Source organism: Gorilla gorilla, chromosome 14 (assembly GCF_029281585.2).
Source record: "Gorilla gorilla gorilla isolate KB3781 chromosome 14, NHGRI_mGorGor1-v2.1_pri, whole genome shotgun sequence".
Classification (NCBI taxonomy): Eukaryota; Metazoa; Chordata; class Mammalia; order Primates; family Hominidae; genus Gorilla; species Gorilla gorilla.
In genome coordinates, this window is record NC_073238.2 from 37,181,847 (window position 1) to 37,206,043 (window position 24,197).

Consider the following 24,197-nt stretch of genomic DNA (forward strand, 5'->3'; position numbering starts at 1 on the left):
TGGGAAGACATGATTGTATTTTGAAATGTGAGGACATGACATTTGGGAGGGGCCCAGGGAAGAATGATATGGTTTGGCTATGCCCTTCCCCCAAAATCTCATCTTGAATTGCAGCTCCCATAATCCCCATGTGTCATGGGAGGGATTCAGTGGGAAGTAATTGAATCATGCGGGCGGGTTTTTCCCATGCTGTTCTCCTGATAGTGAATAAGTCTCATGAGATCTGATGGTTTTATAAAGGGCAATTCCCCTGCACATGCTCTCTGTCTTGCCACCATGTAAGATGTGCCTTTGATCCTCCTTCACCTTCCTCCATGATTGTGAGGTCTCTCCAGTCATGTGTAACAGTGAGTCCATTAAACCTCTTTTTCTTTATACATTACCCAGTCTCAGATATATCTTTATTAGCAGCCTAAGAATGGACTAATACACCAAGAGAGAGTATAATGCCCCAGGGCCAGGTCCACTGTGACCTGTGGTAACAATGGGTGGGCACAGTTACTGGGACCTGGAGCACAGAACATGTGTCAAGATGCCAGTTGTCAGGAGCTGTGTGGCAGTTATCTATTCCACAATAGAACTGTGGATATCAATATCCACAAGATATCAATAAAATTGATTATCTCATAGTTTCTGTGGTTCAGGAATCTGAGAGGGGCTTACCTGGAGGCCTCTGACTCACAGTCTCTCAAAAGCTGCCATCAAGTCATAGGCCAGGGTCATCTCAAGGCTCACCTGGGGAAGGATCCTCTTCTAAGCTCACACATGTGGTTGCTGGTATTTGGAAATGGAGTCCTTGGAGGTTATTAGGTTTAGGTGAGGTCATGAGGGTGGGACCCTCATGAATGGGGTTAATGTCCTTATAAAAAGGAATAGCAGCAAATTCTCTCTCTTTTTTCCATGTGAGGACACAGCAAGAAAGCAGACATCTGCAAATCAGGGAGACAGCCCTCAGCAGACACAAGACCTGTTGATGCCTTAATCTTGGACTTCCCAGCCTTCAGAACTGTGGAAAATAAATGTTTGTGGTTTAAGCTACCCAGTCTATGGTGTTTTGTTATAGCAGCCTGAATTGACTAAGACAGATACCTTGAAAACCACCAACCCCTGCTGAGCAATATTGTTCTGCTCCTTAGGCTGATTTCAGTTTTCTTTCACTTAGCGTTTCATAACTTTAATTTGCTTTTTAAAAAATTTATCTGGCTCTTTTATTCCTTTTATCCTAAACTTCAAACCATCCACTTTCTTTTGCAAGTTTTCTGTTTGACATCATTCACTTCCTTTTCTTTCTTCTTCATTCATTTCTCCCTTTCTCCCTCTTTCCCTCCCTCCCTCCATTCCTTTTGTCCTTTCTTCCTCCCTTTCTTCTTTCTTCCTTTATTTTTTCATCTGACTCTTTCCCTGGCAGTTGTCCTTGGCTCCTTCGTTTACAGTAGTCACTCTTGATGGTGAGCATTTTGAATCTCCAAATGACTATGAAATCTTTTTATTTCTCATTAGCTCATGCAGGTAGTACATGTGTTTCAGTAAAATTGAGGAAGGCTGGCAGACACTCTGTGGTCTCTACTGCATTTTCTCTGGAATAGCTACAGCTCTGCAACTAAAACACACCATATTGTGTGAAGGCCCCATATTGTGTGAAGGCCCACCTAGCCTGGGCATCACTGTATCTCTGTCCTCCTAACAAAATGAAGTGGAAATTTCAAAAAAATCAGGAGATGGAACAAAAGTTTTCTCATGTTTTTTTACTGCTTATTAAATCAACAACGAACAATAATCCAATGTTAAATGTAAAGTTTTCAGCCCTCTGCCTGAATAGGCTCACCTAGTTATTTGAACATGCCTCACTCCAAATCTTGCCCTCAGCAACTGTGGATAAATCATGACAGAGGAGTTGCCCTAACCTACAGCAGAGGCTCCTCAAGCTATGCCACCCTACTGATAGAGAAGTGGAGAAAGAGTGCTGGGCGCGGTGGCTCACGCCTGTAATCCCAACACTTTGGAAGTCTGAGGCAGCGGGTCACGAGATCAGGAAATCGAGACCATCCTGGCTAACACTGTGAAACCCGGTCTCTAATAAAAATACAAAAAATTAGCCGGGCGTGGTGGTGGGCGCTTGTAGTCCCAGCTACTCGGGAGGCTAAGGCAGGAGAATGGCGCGAACCCAGGAGGCGGAGCTTGCAGTGAGCCGAGATCGCGCCACTGCACTCCAGCCTGGGCGACACAGCGAGACTCCGTCTCAAAAAAAAAAAAAAAAAAAAAGAAAGAGAAAAAGAAAAATAAAAGTAGTGGAGAAAGAGGTGTTCTGGCCCATTCAGTTACATTTTCCAGGGCAAAAATCATGGATACATGGTGAAATTCAATTATATTCTCTGCCCAAGAAAAAATCCAATTACAGCCTCTGCTCAGTGGGGAAATCCCATCACAGGTTCCTTTTGCTTCACTAGGAGACAAAGAGACAAGTTTCTTTATAATCTATTTATAGAGGCATACACACCTTAAAAAAAAGTGGTCCTCAAGTAGGAGATTTGCATTTGTTGGTCATTTTATTTCTGGGCAGATGTTCAGTCTTTCTAACTTGAAAAGTGTCTAGCAACTTTGGCTGACCTTATTAAGATTAATGGTCATAATATATTTAAATCCCCTGTTGTTCTAAGAAGGATTAAACAAAAGTTATGGGAGGCCCTTGTTTTAGACTGAGCTATTACATTGGGCCACAAGAGACCAGACCAAACCAAAATGGAGTCACTCATGCTAAATACCATATAATTAAACTGGAACTCTAAGGAAACAGGTAGATCCCACATCAGACTTGTTTTTCCTGAAATCAGGGGATACAAGTCTGAGTCAGTATAATAAAAAAGTCCCCCCTGCTTTAACGCTTATGAACAAAGTAACCTGCAGGAACCTGAAGTTAACCAGTCAGCTTTTGTTCTATTGTTCTGCTTCCTTGTTCTCAGTACGACCTCTCATTCTATTTTGTAGAATGGAGGCATCTCTGATTAACAAATCATGAAAAAAAAAAGCCAATTAGATAACCAAATAATTATTATCTCTTACTGAAATAACTCCCAAGGACCTTTGGCAAGATCTAGCACTAACCAAATTTTCCCAGAAAAAAATTTTGGGAAAGGACTATTTGTGGATTGTAAACCACTACTAGGGCAGATCTCAACTGATTAGAGATGGATTTTGAGGATGCACTCAAGAAAAAGAAGCACAAGTTAAAGTAGTACCTGTCACCTGTGCTTTTTCCAAAGAAGGTTTTGTGAACTTCAATATTTAAACAGGAAAGAGTAAGAAGGAGTGGAAGAAACAAAAGGAGGGAGGGTAGGCAATGATGCAAGTGGTGAGGCATTGATTAGCACTCAGTGAATCTATATTTTACAGATGCAAAGAAGGGGGTAGAGGAAAAAGTCAATTATGCATTCATTTCATGCTCAGTAAATCTATATTTTCCATAAGATAAAGCAAGCATGTGAAATCACGGTTCTTTCTGTTTGGAAACAAAAGGAAGGCAGTTTTATGCGTGACTCAGTTCCCACTCTTAACTTTTCGCTTTGGCATAGTGAGACAGGAGTCCTAAGACGTTATTTATTTATTTATTTATGGACAGAGTTTCACTCTGTCACCCAGGATGGAGTGCAGTGGTGCCATCCCTGCTCACTGCAACCTCTGCCTCCCAGGTTCAAGCGATTCTGTTGCCTCAGCCTCCTAAGTAGCTGGGACTACAGGCACCTGCCACCACACAGGCTAATTTTTGTTTTTTCAGTAGAGACAAGGTTTTACCATGTTGGCCAGGCTGGTCTTGAACTCCTGACCTCAAGTGATCTGCCCACCTCGGCCTCCCAAAGTGCTGGGATTACAGGTGTGAGCCACCGCACTCGGCCCTAAAACCTTATTTTTCTTTTACTTTTTCCCCATTTCTCAAAAATTTTTGGAGAAAGTATTTTTTTTTTCTTTGAGACTTTATCTCCCTTTTATCCCTCAGGTTGGAGTGCAATGGCGTGATCTTGGCTCACTGCAACCTCCGCCTCCTGGATTCAAGTGATTCCCCTGCCTCAGCCTCCCAAGTAGCTGGGATTACAGGCACCTGCCACCACGCCCGGCTAATTTTTGTATTTTTAGTAGAGATGGGGTTTCACCATGTTGGCCAGGCTGGTCTCAAACTCCTGACCTCAGGTGACCCACCCGCCTCAGCCTCCCAAAGTGCTTGGATTACAGGCATCAGCCACCGTGCCCGGACTGAGAAAGTATTGTTAAATTTTTTTTTTTTTTTTTTTTTTTAAGACAGAGTCTCACTCTATCACCCAGGCTGGAGTGCAGTGGCATGATCTTGGCTCATTGCAACTTCCGCCTCCCAGGTTCAAGTGATTCCCCTGCCTCAGCCTCCCAAGTAGCTGAGATTACAAGCACCCACCACCATGCTCGGCTAATTTTTGTATTTTTAGTAGAGACGGGGTTTCTCCGTGTTGGTCTCGAACTTCTGACCTCAAGCGATCTGCCCACCTTGGCCTCCCAAAGTGCTGGAATTACAGGCGTAAGCCGCCGAACCCGGCAAAAAAAAAAAATTTTTTTAAGAGTCTTTCTTCATATGTCTCACCTAATCATTCATTGTTAGTACGGTGTATTCCTAGAAGGTGAGAAGGTTAGGTCTCATGTTGGTGGGAAGGCTCATTCCTAGGAGGTCACGAAGTCTCATGTTTCACAGGGAAAATAGGTGGAAAAAGAAAGAAAGAGAAAAAAGGAACAACAACAAAAAAAGGGAGACAAAGTTCAAATTATAGCAAAAAGGGAGAGGAATACTGGAAAGCTGATTCAGACTATAGTACCAAGAAGTCCATACATCAGCAGGCAGGAATGAATGTGGTGGGAGGGCAGTAGTGAGTAGATAGGTGTGTATAATTTATAGTGAAGTTTAAATTGTCTAACTTCAGTTTGCAAAGCTTCAAGAAAGGATAGTCTTAATTTCTAGTGATTCCAAGTCAAAAAAATGGGAGCAAAAAATTATAACCGTTGGTTGGGAGACTTACAGCAGGAAAATATTCAGGATTCAGTCTAAATACATTGCAGACAAATAACAAAAACTGAAAAACAATGAACAAGGCTAGAATCTAATAACAGATCTACTGTAGTGTTTTTTGTTTTTTTTGTTCGTTTGTTTGTTTTTTTGAGACACAGTCTCATTCTGTTGCCCAGGCTAGAGTGCAGAGGTGCGATCTAGGCTCACCGCAAGCTTCACCTCCCGGGTTCACGCCATTCTCCTGGTTCAGCTTCCCGAGTAGCTGGGACTACAGGCGCCTGCCACCACGCCCGGCTAATTTTTTGTACTTTTTTTGTAAAGACGGGGTTTCACCGTATTAGCCAGGATGGTCTCGATCTTCTGACCTCGTGATCTGCCTGCCTCGGCCTCCCAAAATGCGGGGATTACAGGCGTGAGCCACGACGCCCGGCCATACCGTAGTTTCTTTTGAAACAATTTTTCTCTCTGCAGTCCCCATTTTTACCAAAGACAAATCATAGTAGGAGAAAACTTGTAAAATAAATTTTAGTCTTATTACACGTGGCCTGATTATTTGCATAAAGTGAAGCAAGAGTAATTATTGGCCAAAGGCTCTTTTTGAATTGGCTTTGCTGGAAATGTTTCATAAGAAAATCTCAGATTAAACTTTTAAAGGCTTCTCAACCCCAGCCAAGGATTGATTTATTTTTATTTTATTTATTTATTTATTTTTGAGATGTAGTCTCGCTCTGTCGCCCAGGCTGGAGTGCAGTGGCGCGATCTCGGCTCACTGCAAGCTCCGCCTCCCAGGTTCACGCCATTCTCCTGCCTCAGCCTCCCGAGTAGCTGGGACTACAGGCGCCCGCCACCATACCCGGCTAATTTTTTTTTTTTTCTTTGTATTTTTAGTAGAAGCAGGTTTCACCATGTTAGCCAGGATGGTCTCAATCTCCTGACCTCGTGATCCACCCGCCTCGGTCTCCCAAAGTGCTGGGATTACAGGCTTGAGCCACCACGCCTGGCCCAGCCAAGGATTTATTTGTGCCTGCAGATAGCTGTATGAACAGACACCTGTACGAATTGGGGGAATTCCTCTCTTCTCAGTGTTCCAAAGTAACTTGAGGTTCCGGGCCATTCAGAAGGTGAAATTTTTTACTCACCACAGGTCAGGAGCTTTGTAAAGGAATTGCATGCAGAGGGTACCATGCCAGTTTTTCCAAGGGGTTTTTCTCAGCCCTTAAAGTCAATTTTAATTCCTCAAAGCAGTCTGGTTATTTCTGAAAAAATGTAATTCCAGTCAAAGACTTGATAAAATATCCAACGTCTCCAACTGGGTTCTGTTACAAGAGAAAACAGATTCTTATTGAACTTATGCAAATAATTATATTGCCATAAATTAAGGATTGTCAAAAATAGTTTCCAAATTCGGCTGGGCGCAGTGGCTCATGCCTGTAATCCCAGCACTCTGGGGAGGCCGAGGAGGGTGGATCATGAGGTCAGGAGATCGAGACCATCCTGGCTAACACAGAGAAACCCCGTCTCTACTAAAAATACAAAAAAATTAGCCGGGCGTGGTGGCGGGCGCCTGTAGTCCTAGCTACTTGGGAGGCTGAGGCAGGAAAATGGCGTGAACCCGGGAGGCAGAGCTTGCAGTGAGCGGAGATCGTGCCACTGCACTTCAGCCTGGGTGACAGAGTCAGAGTCCATCTCAAAAAAAAAAAAAAAAAAAAAAAATTTCCAAATTCTGGAGAAATCAGGTAAACGAAAAAGAAACGTGGCTGGGCGCTGTGGCTCACACCTGTAATCCCAGCACTTTGGGAGGTTGAGGCGGGTGGATCACAAGGTCAGGAGATCGAGACCATCCTGGCTAACACGGTGAAACCCTGTTTCTACTAAAAATACAAAAAAATTAGCTGGGTGTGGTGGCAGGCGCTTGTAGTCCCAGCTACTCGGGAGGCTGAGGCAGGAAAATGGTATGAACCCGGGAGGTGGAGCTTGCAGTGAGCTGAGATCGCACCACTGCACTCCAGCCTGGGTAACAGAGCAAGACTCCGTCTCAAAAAAGAAAACAAAAAAAAGAAAAAGAAAAAGAAACCTGTTTCAGATTTTGGTCATAAGAGTATACTTTACTCAATTGTTAAAAATTATAAATAGATCAAAAGAAAAAAGTTATCTTTTTAAAGTAATTTCAATTTTTATTTTAGATTCGGGGGTATATGCACAGGTTTGCTACATGGGTATATTGCATGGTGCTGAGGTTTTGGGTACAAATGTTCCCATCACCCAGGTAGTGAGTATAATACTCAATAGTTTTCAACCTATGCGTCCTCCCTCCCTCCTACCTCTAGTAGTCCCCAGTGCATATCATTGGCATCTTTATGTCCATGAGCTCCCAAATGTTTAGCTCCCACTTGTAAATGAGAACATGTGGTATTCAGTTTCCTATTCCTGCATTAATTCACTTAGGATAGTGGCTGCATCCATGTTGCCGCAAAGAACATGATTTCATTTTTTTATGGCTGCATAGTACTCCATGGTGTATATGTACCACATTTTCTTTATCCAATCCACTATTGATGGACGCCTAGGTTGATTTCATGTCCAAAAGGTTTCTTGACTGAAAAGAAAAAATCAACGATGCTTCAAACAAAAAGGGTTATAAAATATATTTCAGTCCTCTGTTAGTTCAGTTCTATGAAATTAATTCATTTCATTTGATATTGGGATTAGTAATCCTCATGAACACAGTAGCTCTACGATGAGAGTTCTGGAAGTTTGTTTCTCTACTCTACTGATGAAATCTCCAAGGTTGTCAGAAACTTACATTTGAAACACCCATCAGAATCCTTTCTGTGTACTTCCCTAAAGAAGCAAGTTTTGGACTATAGCTGATTATTAACTGCTTCTTGAGAAGAATCAAATAAAACAATAATTGTCTGTGGATGACAAAAGTTTTAGGACAGCCATGGTTAAAGATAAGGAAATTTGGTTATTTCTGTGTCATACTAAAATTTAACTTAATAATACTTATTTTGATAATTATGATTATCAGACAAATCAGAACTATAGGATCTCATTGTGCCACTGCATTCTGCCTGGGTGACAGAATGAGACTCTGTCTCAAAAAAAAAAAAAAAATTATAAGATCTCATACAATTTTGGAACACATGTTAATAACACACTTATGTAAGTAGAACCCAAAGAAACTTAAAAACCATTTCATATTTGAATGTTTCCTGTATGATTTTAACATATCGAATAAGCCAAATGTGTTTCTTTTAGACTTCAGGGGACCTATTATCTAAAAAAGTTAATGAAGTAAAAAAAATACTGAATTACAATTGAAATTTTAATGTTTGAAAGTTTCTCAAATGTCAAATGTTTAAAACACTCTATACCGCAAGATAGAATTACAGGTCACTATAAAATAAATTATTCACTTAGCCACAATCATAATTCAAAGACTTTAAAAATCAAAAACATTCACTTTTTGATAGAGCAGAGACTCAGTTTCCCAAACAATATGACCTAATAAAGATCGAATTAGGCGAACTGAATATCTCCCTCTCTCCCTCTTTATTTTTTAGTTTACTCAAGAGGTAAACAAAAATCTTTCTTTATCAAAATAGAAAACCAGCCAGGCGCGATGGCTCATGCCTATAATCCCAGCACTTTGGGAGGCTGAAGCAGGTGGATCACTTGAGTTCGGGAGTTCGAGACCAGCCTGGCCAACATGGCAAAATCCTGTCTCTACTAAAAATATAAAAATTAGGCAGATGTGGTGGCGGGCGCCTGTAATCCCAGCTACTCTGGAGGCTGAGGCAGGAGAATCGCTTGAACCTGGCGGAGGTTTCAGTGAGCCCAGATCAGGCCACTGCACTCCAGCCTGGGTGACAACAGCGAAACTCTGTGTCAAAAAAAAAAAAAGAGAGAGAGAGAGAAAACCAAATTTTACTTTTACATTAGTGTAGCATTAACACTAAAGTTTTTTTTTTTTTTTTAATTTAGAGACAGGGTCTCGCTATGTTGCCTAGGCTGGAGGGCAGTGGCTATTCACAGGCCCATCCCATTACTGATCAGCACGAATTTTGCCCTGCCCCATTTCGGACCTAGGCCAGTTCACCCCTCTGTTGGCAACCTGGTAGTCCCCTGCTCCCAGGAGGTCACCATGCTAAAACTAATTTTTAATGAAATCTTATAAACAAATTCATCCAATCTTAATAAGTTTGATCATAAGGCAAGATTTCCATAAACCTCTCATAGCCTGTTATAGTTTTCTATTAAAGAACAGATTAATGCTCCAAGGAAACCATTGTTGTCACACAGGAGCCCAGACTGTGGCATCAGTGTGCTTTTGATATTAATGCTGAATTTATAGAAAAACTAAATAATATCTTTTAAATTTTAGCCAACTTGATCACACACAGAATTCCTTTTACAAGACCTGTCTTCCACAAACCTTCTTCAATTTCCTAACACCTTTAGCCTTATCCTATCATTCTGCCTTAGCACAAAAATTTACTTTCTTTTCAACTTTCTATATCCGTTTAGTTTTTAGTTTTATACATCTTTTTTCCTCTTTTAATTTAAGAAAACCTCTAGACTAGGCAAAATTACTTCCCCTTTAAGAGAACATATTTCCATGCCTTCTCATAAGCTTTTTACCAAAACGTATCCACTTTTCTAAGTTTGCATATTAAATTGTTTCTTTTATATCTAGTAGTTTTCACTACATACATTGATTATGTTAACTGTTAGTAACTCTTATTTTTAGTGAAAAACTTAGGAAGTAATTTTTACTGTGTACTAGATGCAGAGTCCAGAACAAAGGACAATGCCTGGAAATAGGGCTCGTTATATTTTAGAGGCTCAAATCTAAAACCATAAGTTTATTTATAAGTTATGTACCAAAAATCACATAAAAGCAAGTTTTGACCTTAAAACATCTAGCAGATATAGTATCAAACCAGTAGACCAATAGTCTCAGACAAAATGTCTAAAATCTGAAGATGTTTCCATTTTATTTTACCAATAATTTTAAAACTGTCTTTATTTACTAAAGATTATTAAAGTCACATGAACTAAAAGGCATTTAAGTTTCGATTTTTATGATAAAATATTTGATTTAAACACATTTTCATTAAGCCAATTAATTAGAGTTCTTTCATATTGAAGGAAGAGAAAGACCCTCTCATATTATTTTATATTGTTTTATACTCAGTACCTGCTTTAAGAAAAAACAACAAGGAAGTAAAACCAAAGACAGGCAGCCCAGCACCAGGCCCGAAACCAGGCCTGGGCATGCCTGGCCTAAACCCAGTAGTTAAAAATCAACTCATAACTTAGAAACCGATGTTATTCATAGATTCCCGACATTGTATAGAAGAACATTGTGAAACTCCCCGCCCTGTTCTGTTTCACTCTGACCACCGGTGCATGCAGCCCCTGTCACGTACCCCCTGCTTGCTCAAATCAATCACGACCCTTTCATGTGAAATCTTTAGTGTTTTGAGCCCTTAAAAGGGATAGAAATTGTGCACTCGGGGAGCTCGGATTTTAAGGCAGTAGCTTGCCGATGCTCCCAGCTGAATAAAGCCCTTCCTTCTACAACTCGGTGTCTGAGAGGGTTTGTCTGTGGCTCGTCCTGCTACAATATATTTTGGTAGTGAAACATCACATACACATACAACATATAAATAAATAGATAAACAGAAACATAGAAGCAGTTCTTACAGATGTATAAGATTTTTCATCCGTCAGTTTTAAATAGTTTGGTTTTTTTAATTCATCCTCCAATGACCTGTTTTACTGCCCTAGGCAATTGTTAGCTAGGCAACCCTAAATTTGCATTTCTAAAGGAGAAAATTTGCATCTCAAAGTATAGAAAGAGCCTGGGAATTTAAGCTTTTTTTAAAAAAAGAAATTTGGCTGTGTTAGAGGACAATTTGAAAATTAATGCCAGGGTAACACAAAATTATATAAATGTATTAAAAGATTTTATAAGGAGACCAGTTTCCTTTACATAGGTCTCTACCTTTTAACTGGACCGCTGAACTTAGGATAGAGCCCACACTGAATTTTAGGTCTGCAAAAAGAGACATGCCATGGGGACGGGACCACACAATGTTTTCACAGTGCATTGCATCACAAAGACATTCCCCTTGGGCAACCCAACACCAATCAGCCCACTCTGTGATCTGCCCATTCCCTAGCCATTATACACACCAGAGTCAAGTTTTTCAAAATACAAAATAACTTGTTACCACCCCGCCCCTCAACCAAAAAGATCAGGTAATGCAATACAAAAGAGAGTAGAGTTTTAGATACGAGAATACTCTGTTGCAGAAGGTAGTCAGACAGACATGAGCAGGACAGGAGAAGGGCCCCTCACCAGGATTGTCAGGCAACCATCAAGTGATGGTCAGGCAGTTGTTAAACAGTCGCTCTAAAATAATAATTGGTTGCAGCTGGCGCCAGGGAAAGACAGTCTCCCAATAAATAGAAACACCTGTAACTAGTGATCAGCAGCTTCCAAATAAGATCTCAGAAGTTAGGTGTGTGAAGGAAAAATATCTTGGGTCCCTTCAAGATGTGAACCGCTCAGGGCAAATCTGCCTCCTATTCTGTTCAAGTCATCCATTTGTTCACAGAGACAGATGCATATTCTGATTGCCTCCTTTGGAAAGACTTATCAGAAACTCAAAAGAATGCAACCATCTGTCTCTCACCTACCTGTGACCTGGAAGCCCCCAATAGGGGGCCTTGCTTTGAGCTGTCTCTGCCTTTCTGGACGGAACTAATGTACTTCTTATATATTGATTGATGTCTCATGTCTCCCTAAAATGTATAAAACCAAGCTGTGGCCGGACCACCTTGGACACATGTCATCACGACTTCCTGAGGCTGTGTGGTGGGTGCGGCCTCAACTGCGGCAAACAAGCTTTCCAAGTTAACAGAGACCACTCTCCTAAGGCCTTGCTTTTTTTTTGAGCAAAAGTTTGCTTTTGTATTCTTCTCAGTTGACTGAATTCTGTTTTCACCTGATGTTTTGACTAAAATAGTATTGCAACAGAAGCTACTCTTGGATTTTTAAAGAAGAATGTAGTTTAGACACTCAAAAATGTCTTTAAAAAAAAAAGTACACTGTAAAAGCATCTCCCTCTAGCACTACCAGACATTTTTTTCTGTACCTTATGATGTAAATTTTGCTATTTGATTTTCACCTGAGTTGTTTCCTTTAATGTGCAAATTTAAGGCTATTTAGCTGACAACTGCCTAGGGCTGTGAAACCAGTTATCTGGAATCTGAAAGTCTAAGATAGAAAAAATGCAAAATGCAGGGGTCTTTTGTCGTTTTTTTGTTTTTGTTTTTGTTTTTGATTTTGAGACAAAGTTTCACTCTTGTTACCCAGGCTAAAATGCAATGGCACCATCTCGGCTCACCGCAACCTCCTGGGTTCAAGTGATTCTCCTGCCTCAGCCTCCTGAGTAGCTGGGATTACCAGCATGTGCCACCATGCCCAGCTTTTTTTTTTTTTTTTTGTATTTTTAGTAGAGACAGGGTTTCTCCATGCTGGTCAGGCTTGTCTCAAACTCCTACCTCAGGTGATCCACCTGCCTCGGCCTCCCAGAGTGCTGGGATTACAGTCATGAGCCACCACACCCGACTGGGTCTTTATAAATCTATAAAATGTACTTCCATCTGTATGCCTAATATGTCTTTTTGTGTATTTATGTGTTGTATACAAAATGTTTCACTACTAAAAAGAGCTCTAGTTAATTGACATAAAAATAAAAGTGCTTAAATCAAATACTAAGAAATGACTAGTCAAATGCTTTTTCAAGTTTATGTAACAAATAAAATCTTTAATAAATAAGCTAGCTTTAAAAGTATTGGCAAAGTAATATTAGAAATGTGTTAAGAATTGCCAGCATACATTTTTGTTTGTATTTGTTAATCAAGCAATTTCATACTTACCCCTGCCAAATACTATAAGGTGTCAAAATTTGGCATAAGGGTTACAAAACCCAACCCAAATCAGAATGATCTTTGCTTGTGTAATTTTTAATAAATAAGACATTGACATGGGTATAATGAAAATAGCTGCATCTTGAATTTAGTAAGATTACTATAACTTCTAATCCTGCGGCTATAAGCAGTCTAATTCACAGACAATGGGAAGGTTTGTTGGGAAAGGACTGTTATCATCTTTGTTTCATAGCTAAATTGTAAACTAAGTTCCTCCCAAAGTTAGTTCGGCCTATGCCCAGGAATGAACAAGGACAGCTTGGAGGTTAAGAGCAAGATGGAGTCAATTAGGTCAAATCTTTTTTTTTTTTTTTTTTTTTTTTTGAGATGGAGTTTTGCTCTTGTTGCCCAGGCAGGAGGGCAATGGCACCATCTCGGCTCACCGCAACCTCCACCTCCAGGTTCAAGCAATTCTCCTGCCTCAGCCTGCCTGAGGGAAGAAAGAGACCCTCTCATATTGTTTTATACTCAGTAGCTATTTAAATAAAAAAATAAGGAAGTGAAATCAAAGACAGGCAGCCCGGCCCCAGGTCTGAAACCAGGCCTGGGCCTGCCTGGCCCAAACCCAGTAGTTCGAATAACCAGAAGTGGCACTTGTGCTTTAGTCCATTTGGCTATCCCTTTCACCCTGGCATCTCATCAACCAGAGGAAAAAGAATGCTCTGGCAAGGCGTTCCACTGGGGCAATTTCCTACCCGGGAGCGCTCTTTGGATTGCGTCACTCAGGCTGGGCGGAGTCCCCTGCAGGGATGCTCCACGGGGCAGGCCTAAGCCGCCTAAGGGGCTGTCTCGGCCATCCATCAGTCACCTCGTTTCCCTGTCAGGGAACCAAGAAATGTAGCAGGACGAGCTGCAGACATAACCTCTCAGACAACGAGTTGTAGAAGGAAGGGCTTTATTCAGCTGGAGCCCCGCAAGGAATACCAGATCAATTTAAAGCTTGAAATCAAATAGTTACAGGACTGAAGTCAATATTTTGGTAGATGACAGTCAATAAAAATGTAAATTAGATACACTACATCTATTACAACCAACAGCAACGAGCTTTTCATGAGTTAAAAAGAAAAACTCATGTCGGCCCCAGCCCTGGGGCTACCTGACCTGACAAAACTCTTTACACTCCATGTGTCAAAAAGAAAAAAAATGGCAGTTGGAGTTTTAACCCAGACTGTAGGGCCCTGGCCAAGGCCAGTGGCCTATCTCTCAAAACAACTAGATGGGGTTTCCAAAGGCTGGCCCCCATGTCTAAGGGCCCTGGCAGCAATGGCCCTGTTAGCATAAGAAGCAGATAAGCTAACTCTTGGGCAAAACCTAAAGTCCCCCCATGCTGTGATGATTTTAATAAATACCAAAGGATACCATTAGCTAACGAATGCTAGACTAACTAGATACCAAAGCTTGCTCGGTGAAAATTCCCACATAACCACTGAAGTTTGTGACACCCTAACCCTGCCACCTTACTCCTGGTATCAGAGAGCCCAGTTGAACATAAACTGTGTAGAGGTGTTAGACTCAGTCTACCCTAGTAGGCCCAACCTCCGAGACCAACCTTAAACATCAGTAGACTGTGGGCTGTATGTGGATGGGAGCAGCTTCGCCAACCCCTGCAAAGTGACTCTGAAAAAGACGACAAGCCCTGCTCCAGTCACACCCGGAAGCTGACTGGTCCACGCACGGCCAAAACATGAGGAAACTCATCGCGGGACTCATTTTCCTTAAAATTTGGACTTGTATAGTAAGGACTTCAACTGACCTTCCTCAGACTGAAGGCTGTTTCCAGTATATACATCAAGTCACTGAAGTAGGACAAAAGATTGCTACAGTCCTATTATTTTATAGTTATTATGAATGCCTAGGAACTCCAAAAGGAACCTGTTTGTATAATAACACCCAGTACAAAGTATGTAATTCAGGAAGTGACCAGCCCGATGTGTGCTATGACCCCTTTGAACCTCCTATGATCACAGTCTTTGAAGTAGGACTGAGAACTGGTCATTCTCTAAGTGACACAAGTAAAGTAATAGTTAGAACAGAAGAAAAAGGGTTCCCAAAAATGTAACCTTAAAATTTGACGCTTGTGCCACTATTGATAGTAAACAGCATGGAATAGGATGCGGTTCTCTAAATTGGAAAAAAAAGTTACACAGTAAAAAAAAAATAGGTATATCTGTCAAGAATCATATGTGAGATGTGTCAATACTGGTCTTGTGTCATTTAGGCTACTTGAACAGAAGATAAAAAAGATCCTGTTTGGCTCCAAAAAGGAAAAGTCAGCCCCTCCTGCACAAGTGGGAGCTGCAACCTTTTAGAAATGATAATCACAAACCCCTCAGAACCAGAATGCAATAAAGGAAAATATGTATCTTTAGGCATTGATGGAAAGGGACTAGATCCTAGCGTAAACATCCTAATAAAAGGAGAGTTTCAAAGACACTCTCCAGAACCAGTATTTCAGACTTTCTATGATGAACTAAATGTGCCAGTACCAAAGACTCTAGGAAAAATCAAAAATTTGTTTTTGCAATTAGCCGAGCATGTAGCCCAGTCTCTAAATGTCACTTCATATTATGTTTGTAAAACAACTGTAATAAGAGATCAATGGCCATAAGAAGCCTGAAAATTAGTGCCTACAGACCCAGTTCCTGATGAATTATCAGCCCAAAAGAATCACCCTGATCATTTCTAGGTTCTAAAAGTTTCAATTATTGGACAATATTGCATAGCTAGAAAAAAAAAAAGAATTCACTCATTCTGTAGGATGACTTAGTTGCCTAGGACAAAAACTATAATAGTACCATACACACACACACACACACACACACACACAAAACAGTTACATGGTGGAGTTCCAACTACACACAAAGAGATCCATTCAGTAAATTTCCAAGGTTGCAGACTGTCTGGGCTCACCCAGAATTTCACCCGGACTGGGGTGCCCCCACCGGGTTATACTGGATATGTGGACACAGAGCTTATGCTAAGCTGCCTGATCGGTGGACAGGTAGCTGTGTAATTGGCACTATTAAACCATCTTTCTTTTTACTGCCCATAAAAACAGGCAAACTCCTGGGCTTCCCTATCTATGCTTCTCATGAAAAATGAAGCATAGCCATAGGTAATTAAAAAGATGATGAATGACCTCCTAAAAAATTATATAATACTACGGACCCCCCACTTGGGCGCAAGATGGCTCGTGGGGATATCGGACCCCCATCTACATGCTCAACCAAATCATATGGTTACAAGCTGTTTCAGAAATCATCACTAATAAAACTGGTCAAGCCTTGACTATTCTGGCCCGGCAAGAAACTCAGATAAAAAATGCTATCTATCAAAATAGATTGGCTCTCAGCTACTTGCTAGCAGCTGAAAGAGAGGTCTATAAGACATTTAACCTTACTAATTACTGTCTACACATAGATAATCAAAGGCAAGTAGTTAAAGACATAGTTAAAAATATGACAAAACTGACACATGTGCCCGTACAAGTGTGGCACGAATTTGACCCTGAAGCCATGTTTAAAAATTAGTTCCCAGCACTAGGAGGATTTAAAACTCTTATAATAAAAGTTATAATAGTAATAAGAACCTGCTTACTGCTCCCTTGTTTACTACCTGTACTTCTTCAAATGATAAAAAGCTTCATCGCTACCTTCGTTCACCAAAATGCTTCAGCACAAGTGTACTATATGAATAACTATCAATTTATTGCACAAAAAGACATAAGTAGCAAAAATAAGAGTGAGAACTCCCACTAATAAAAAGTGAGAGTCTCAAAGGGGGAAATGAGGGAAGAGAGAGACCCTCTCATATTATTTTATACTCAGTACCTGTTTAAAGAAAAAAAACAAGGACGTGAAATCAAAGACAGGCAGCCTGATGCCAGGCCCAAAACCAGGCCTGGGCCTGCCTGGCCTAAACCCAGTAGTTAAAAATCAACTCATAACTTAGAAACCGATGTTACTCATAGATTCCCAACATTGTATAAAAGAACATTGTGCAACTCCCTGCCCTGTTCTGTTTCTCTGACCACCGGTGCATGGAGCCCATCACGTACCCCCTGCTTGCTCAAATCAATCACGACCCTTTCATGTGAAATCTTTAGCGTTGTGAGCCCTTAAAAGGGACAGAAATTGTGTACTCGGGAAGCTCAGATTTTGAGGCAGTAGCTTGCTGATGCTCCCAGCTGAATAAAGCCCTTCCTTCTACAACTTGGTGTCTGAGAGGTTTTGCCTGCAGCTTGTCCTGCTACATCCCAAGTAACTGGGATTACAGGCATGCACCACCACGCCAGGCTAATTTTGCATTTTTTTTTTTTTTTTTTTTTTTAAATAGAGACGGGGTTTCTCCATGTTGGTCAGGCTGGTCTCAAACTCCCAACCTCAGGTGATCCACCCACCTCAGCCTCCCAAAGTGCTGGGATTACAGGCATGAGCCACCGTGCCCGGCCTAGATCAAATCTTTTTTCACTGTCTCAGTTATAATTTTTCTTTCTATTTTTTTTTTTTTTTTTTTTTTTTTTTTGAGACAGAGTCTTGCTCAGTCGCCCAGGCTGCAATGCAGTGGTGCGATCTTGGCTCACTGCAAGCTCTGCCTCCCAGGTTCATGCCATTCTCCTGCCTCAGCCTCCCAAGTAGCTGGGACTACAGACACCCCACCACCACGCCCGGCTAATTTTTTGTATTTTTAGTAGAAACAGGGTTTGACCATGTTAGCCAGGATGGTCTTGATCTCCTGATCTTGTGATCCACCTGCCTCAGCCTCCCAAAGTGCTGGGATTACAGGCGTGAGCCACTATGCCTGGCTGGTTATAATTTTTCAATAGCAGTTTCATAACTTTAAATTCATGACTATTACAGTATTCATAAATAATCTAGGTAAATAATTAAAATAGATAATTAGGCAAATGTAATGGGAAAAACACTTGTAGACAAACTGGTCATAATTTAGAATATAAAGTTATATTAAATTAAATAATAGATGTTTCATTACTTGGGTATTTTCCAATAAATATATATTGCAGGAAAACATTCTTGCTAAAAAGAAAACAAAAACAGAGAAGTGTGTCCTTTTAAAAAGAAAAGTGAAAAATTTATGTCTAATTCAAAGCTTATTTAAACATTATGTATAAAACAAGGTAAATGGAACCAGGAAATAAAAAATATGTAAAGAAAGTTGTAAAAATAAAGAGGTATTTTTCTGAGGTAAAAAAAGCTTGAAGAAAAATAATTTTATATAAGAAAAAAAGTCTTGTGCCAGGCACCAAATACCCGGCATCATAATTGTTATGTTAAAATTATTATGTGCCACAGAGGCAACAAATTTCCTTGTCAATTGTGCCTTTTGACTATGGCTGCCTTAAAACTTTTTTTTTCGGCCAGGCTGGTGGCTTACGCCTGTAATCCCTGTACTTCGGGAGGCTGAGATAGGCAATCACGAGGTCAGGAGATCGAGACCATCCTGACTAACACGGTGAAACCTCATCTCTACTAAAAATAGAAAAAAATTAGCTTGGCATGGTGGCGGGTGCCTGTAGTCCCACCTACTCAGGAGGCTGAGGCAGGAGAATGGGGTGAACCCGGGAGGCAGAGCTTGCAGTGAGCAGAGATCACACCACTGCACTCCAGCCTGGGCGACTCAGGGAGCCTCCGTCTCAAAAACAACTTTTTTTCATCCATGGACAATTGTTGTCTTGTTTTGGTCCTCTTTAGGAGGTGGTTTTATAATCAGCTATAAAACTCCAATAGGTGCTCTTGAATGCAGGTTTCTGATAACTTTGGAGATTGTGACAACAGAATAGAGGAAGAACTTTCAGGACTCATGGAGAGCTAAATGTTCATGAGTATCAAGCAGGAATTAACAGGAATTAACTGCATGGACTGAACCAATCTTTTTGACTTTTTGCTCAAAATATTTGCTGGTCCTTTGTTTTGCTTTTCCGAGTCTTATGACTTTTCTTTTGAGCTACTGACAGATTTTAACAATTTAGTATACTCCTATGAACAAAATTTGTGGCATAGTTGTTTCTATCTGATTTCTCCAGAATTTGGAAACTATTTGTGAGTATTCTTAACTTATGGCAATACAGTTATTTGCATAAGTGCAGTAAGAATCTGTTTTCATTTGTAACAGGACACATTTGGAGAATTTGGTTATTTTACCAAGGCTTTGACTGGAATCATGTGCTTTCCTTATAAGGAATCAAACTTGACTTATGGAGCCAATAAAGCCCTTGGAAAAACTGGCCTCATATTCTGTATACACAGTCCCTGAACAGGGTTTCTGACTGTGTAAGTAAAGAATATCACTTTTTGACAAGTGCAGACACCCCAGGTTTATCTTGGGCCCTCAAAAGGAGAGGAAATTTCACCCAACTCATGGGTATTTCATGGCATAAATCCATGGCTGGGCTGGGTTTTACGGGTTTTACGAAGTCTTATCTGAGATTCCTGCTATGGAACAAAGTTCCATCAGAGCCTATTTAAAAGCCTAAGTAAAAAATAATCATTCTTGCTGCATTGTATACAAATAGTTAGGCCAAGTATAATAAACAAACCAATCCTACCATGATTTGTCTTTAGTAATATGCGAAACTGAAGAGAGAAAAACAAATTATCTTCTAAAACAATTGTACACGTGTTGTTAGAGTCTAGTCTTGCCTATTTTTTTTCAATTTTTATTATTTTTCTAGAGTTTGGACTGAATTCTAATTTTTCTTGGCTACAAGCCTTCAAAATAATGTTTTCAATTTTTTTCCTTCTTTTTTTTTCCCTCAATTTTTCCCAATTTGGAGTCACTGAAAACTAAGCTATGCTTTCTAAAAACCCTGGGAACTGAAGCCAGACAACTTAAACTTCAGAAAAATATAACATAACCTATTTACGTACATAAGCCACTTTCATACCTGCCTACTATTATGGACTGCAGAGTAATGTGGCCGATATCAATTTTTTCAGGATTGTTCTTTTGTTTGTTGTTTTTTCCCTCCCTTCCTCCCCCATATTTTCTCTTCACAGGACATGAGACTTCACAACCTGCTAAAAATGAACTTTCCAGACCTACCAATCTAGGAATAAACCGTCCTAGCCAGGAAAGGTCAGATGACCTTTCCTGAGACTGGAGACTCATTCTGTTGTAAAAATGCTTTCTCCAAAGATGTTAAAAAAGAAAAGGGGAAAATGTGAAAGAAAAATATCTTGGGTCCCTTCAAGATGGGAACTGCTCAGGGCAAATCTGCCTTCTATTCTATTCAAGTCATCCATTTGCTCACAGAGACAGATGCATATTCTGATTGCCTCCTTTGGAAAGACTTATCAGAAACTCAAAAGAATGCAACCATCTGTCTCTCACCTACCTGTTACTTGGAAGCCCCCAATAGGGGGCCTTGCTTTGATCTGTCTCCGCCTTCCCGGACTGAACTAATGTACTTCTTACATAGTGATTGATGTTTCATGTCTCCCTAAAATGTATAAAACCAAGCTGTGGCCGGACCACCTCGGACACATGTCATCAGGACTTCCTGAGGCTATGTCACTGGGCATGTCTTCAACCTTGGCAAAATAAACTTTCTAAATTAATTGAGACCTGTCTCAAATTTTGGGGGTTCACAGGTGAGTGGGCTCAGGCATGTGCACTAATATGACTAAAGGTCATAGACTATTAGACTATTAGTCTATGACCTTCCTCTAGAAACACTCGACTGGTAAGGGAAGAACGCCTCAACTGAGCATGTGCACAACTCCCATAAACACACTTGTGCTTGCGGAGCCTCTCAAGTGCCGGCAGGCCACTGCTCAGGTGGATTCTTCCCTCCTACCCGGAGGGAAGAATCAGGGGAGAAGGGACACAAGCCCCTGAATGCATGCCAACACGTAAAACCTCAAATCAAAACTCAAACCATGCAGTTTAATCTCTCAAGTTGCCCACTTGGCCCTCTTCCAAGTGTACTTTACTTCCTTTCATTCCTGCTCTAATACTGTTTAGTACATTTTCATTCCTGCTCTAAAACTTGCCTCAGTCTCTCACTGTGCCTTATGCCTCTCAGCTGAATTCTTTCTTCTGAGCAGACAGGAATTGAGGTTGCTGCAGACGTGTATGCATTTGCCACCAGTAACATACTTTGGTGCCACATGACTAGGATATGTTCTCTAGTGCTAACATGTTCATTTACAGTTCTTAGGACTCCCTGATGGAAAAAAACACACAAAAAAACACAAAAAAAATCCAACCAACCAACCAACCAAACAAACAAAAAACACAGGAGTTTCTCCCAAAAAGAAGTCTGCAGTGTCTTTTCTGTTTTCTCTGAAGGTATCCCAGGGTGTTAGATTTCTGTTGTTTTTCCCTTATGTGGCACTGAAGTTGGCAAGAAGAAGGAAGTGCTGATATAAATAAATAGGGAAATGAACAGAGAACAGGTGGTTAGCAGGAGTTTAGGATGAGAGAAATTTAGTGGACCGAGAAATAGTCTAAATATCAGTTTTAATTTGTGAAAGAAAAATAAAAACCTGGGACCCCAATTCACTATGCCTAAAGGAAAAAAATTAAGCTGAAAGCTGAATCATGCAAGAAGCTGTTTTTTCCTTTGTTCTTAAGCAGAGCGCTACAGATAAAAAGGTGAAATATCTCCCCAGGTAGCTACTCTATGTTTACCTGAACTTATGTAAAGTTCTGATTTACTGAGCATGAGAAGAACACATAATTGACTATTCCTGTACCTGCTCCATTTCTCCTGCAACATGTGGATACAGTAATATGATCATACCCTCCCTTGTTCCCCTCTAGGCCACTTTCCCCTTTAAATATTAACGCCATCATAATCATCTTTGGAGAAAGACACCTGGATCTGTCCTGAACCTTGGCAAAAAATAAATAAATAAATAAAAATAAAAAACTCTTCTCAATTGATTGATACCTGTCACAGATACATTTTGGTTTACAAATCAATGAACAATGGAGGGAACTCTGTCCTTAATCTTGGTGCGAGACAATGAACCCCAGGTACTTACCCCAGACAACGACGCCGCTTCACCATGATGATGGACAACAGGCAACTTTTTTTTTTTGAGTTTCAGCTTGCTTCCAACAGGGACGGTGAGTGTGAGGTTTATTCCCATTTCTAAGACGATAGAAGTTTTCAGCCTAAGCCGTATTCCTAGGTAAGCAGCTGGATTGCAGTTTTGTCTTGGAAATTCTCCTTAATGACTAAAAGTTAAGATTAACAACTAGCTGGTCTTAATTTCTCCTTACCATTAGAGTACCCAGTAATCACATAAATTCTGCAATCATCTGTTTATTTAGCTTAACTGTTTTTTTTTATTTGTTGAAGTTATTGTTGTTATTTCAGTCTTTTTCTTATTGGGTTGACCAGCTCTACCTGACTTGGTAAAATCTGTAAGAAAGTTCCATAATTATGGGGAAGAATTCCTCTGAATTGGCTAAATTCCTGTAGCTGAAAAAAAAAAGAAAAGAAAAAAACACCAGCAAAAGTAAAAAAAGAAACATTTTGATTACCTGAGGGGCTTTATTTACATGGCAAGACCACCTTCTGCTAGCCAAACTAAACTAAAGGAGCAATGGTAGTCACCCTATGCAGTAGTTCAGCAGCAAAGATTCTGCCCTTTTTTTTTTACCGTGACAGCCTGGGTTGGCTGGTTATGAATCAAGTCCTTTCTGGTTTGAGATTTGTTTTACCTTTGAAATATCAGCAGCTTTTCCCAGGTAAAATATGGTAATAATATTTAAAAGGATTTTTTAAGACCTCAACAGTTAAAAGGCAACGTAATTAAAAGATAGTATCCGCAATCCGTGTGTGTGTGTGTGTGTGTGTGTGTGTGTGTGTGTGTATGTAAAAAGACTGTATGTTTTTTTGTCTTCTAGGATCGTGTTTTTGAAAAAAAGTTTTTTTCTTCTCAGTCAACTGAATTCTGCTTTTTCTATTTACTTTTGCCTGTCTCTCCTCTCTTCCCACCCTCTGCTGCATGAGGCACTGGAAATAATTTTAACTATGGTAATGAGACAAATTATCAAGAAATTGGAGCTGGGATTCCTTAAAGAAAACAGAGAAGATGCCAGACTCCTTTTTGGGGCAAAACCTCTGTTTTTCCTTATGGAACCCCAAGAGTATAAACAAGTTCCTCTCAGATCTTAAACTCCTTGCTTCTATATTTTGTTTTCTGATTTTTTTTAACTGAAATAGTTATTATTACAGGGGCTACTCTTGGGAGTTTAGAATAAGAAAGGGTGCTTAGACACTCAGAGCAACATCTTTGTAACAAAGTAACACCATAAAAGCATTATGTGGCCTAGTCCCATGATTTCTCTCTCCTTTTTGGAGACCCAGGATTGAATGTGGGCTGTACTCAGAGCTCAGAGATCCAGTTGAAACAGAGACTACGTTTAAAACTATCTAAGTGCTGATTGGTCTCTTTATACAATCCTGTGGTAGATTTCTGTAATTTTATGTTTGACTTGGTATCCATTTTTTAATCACCCTGTTAACACAACAGATTCTCTCTCTCTCTTTCCTTTGAGAAGTAAATTTTGCTGATTTTCACCTGAGAGTTGTTCCTTTGGTATACAAATTTAGGGCTATCTACCTGACAATTGCCTAGGGTAATGGAACAAATTATCAAGAAATTGGAGCCAGGCAAGGTGGCTCATGCCTGTAATCCCAGCTCTTTTGGAGGCCAAGGCTGGCGGATCACTTAAGGCCAGGAATTCAAGACCACCCTGGCCAACATGGCAAAACCCTGTCTCTACTAAAAATACAAAAATTACCTGAGTGTGGTGGTGCTTGCCTGTAATTCCAACTATTTAGGAGGCTGAGACAGGAGAATTGCTTGAACTCAGGAGATGGAGGTTGCAGTGAGTCAACATCACGCCACTGCACTCCAGCCTGGGCCACAGAGTGAGACTGCATCTAAAAAAAAAAAAATTGGAAGTCTAAAATAAGAGGGAAAAAAAGAGGAGGTCTTACGAATCTAAGATCTATTTCTACCTGTGTGTCTAATACATGTATGTATTTATGTGTCATGTATGTTTCATTATCAAAGATATATAAAACAGCTCTAATTATTTGGCCTTAAATGGAAAAAAGGGGCTTAAATCAAATACTTTATTAGAGAAATAGAAACCTTAAGCCCAAATGCTTTTTCAAGTTTATGTA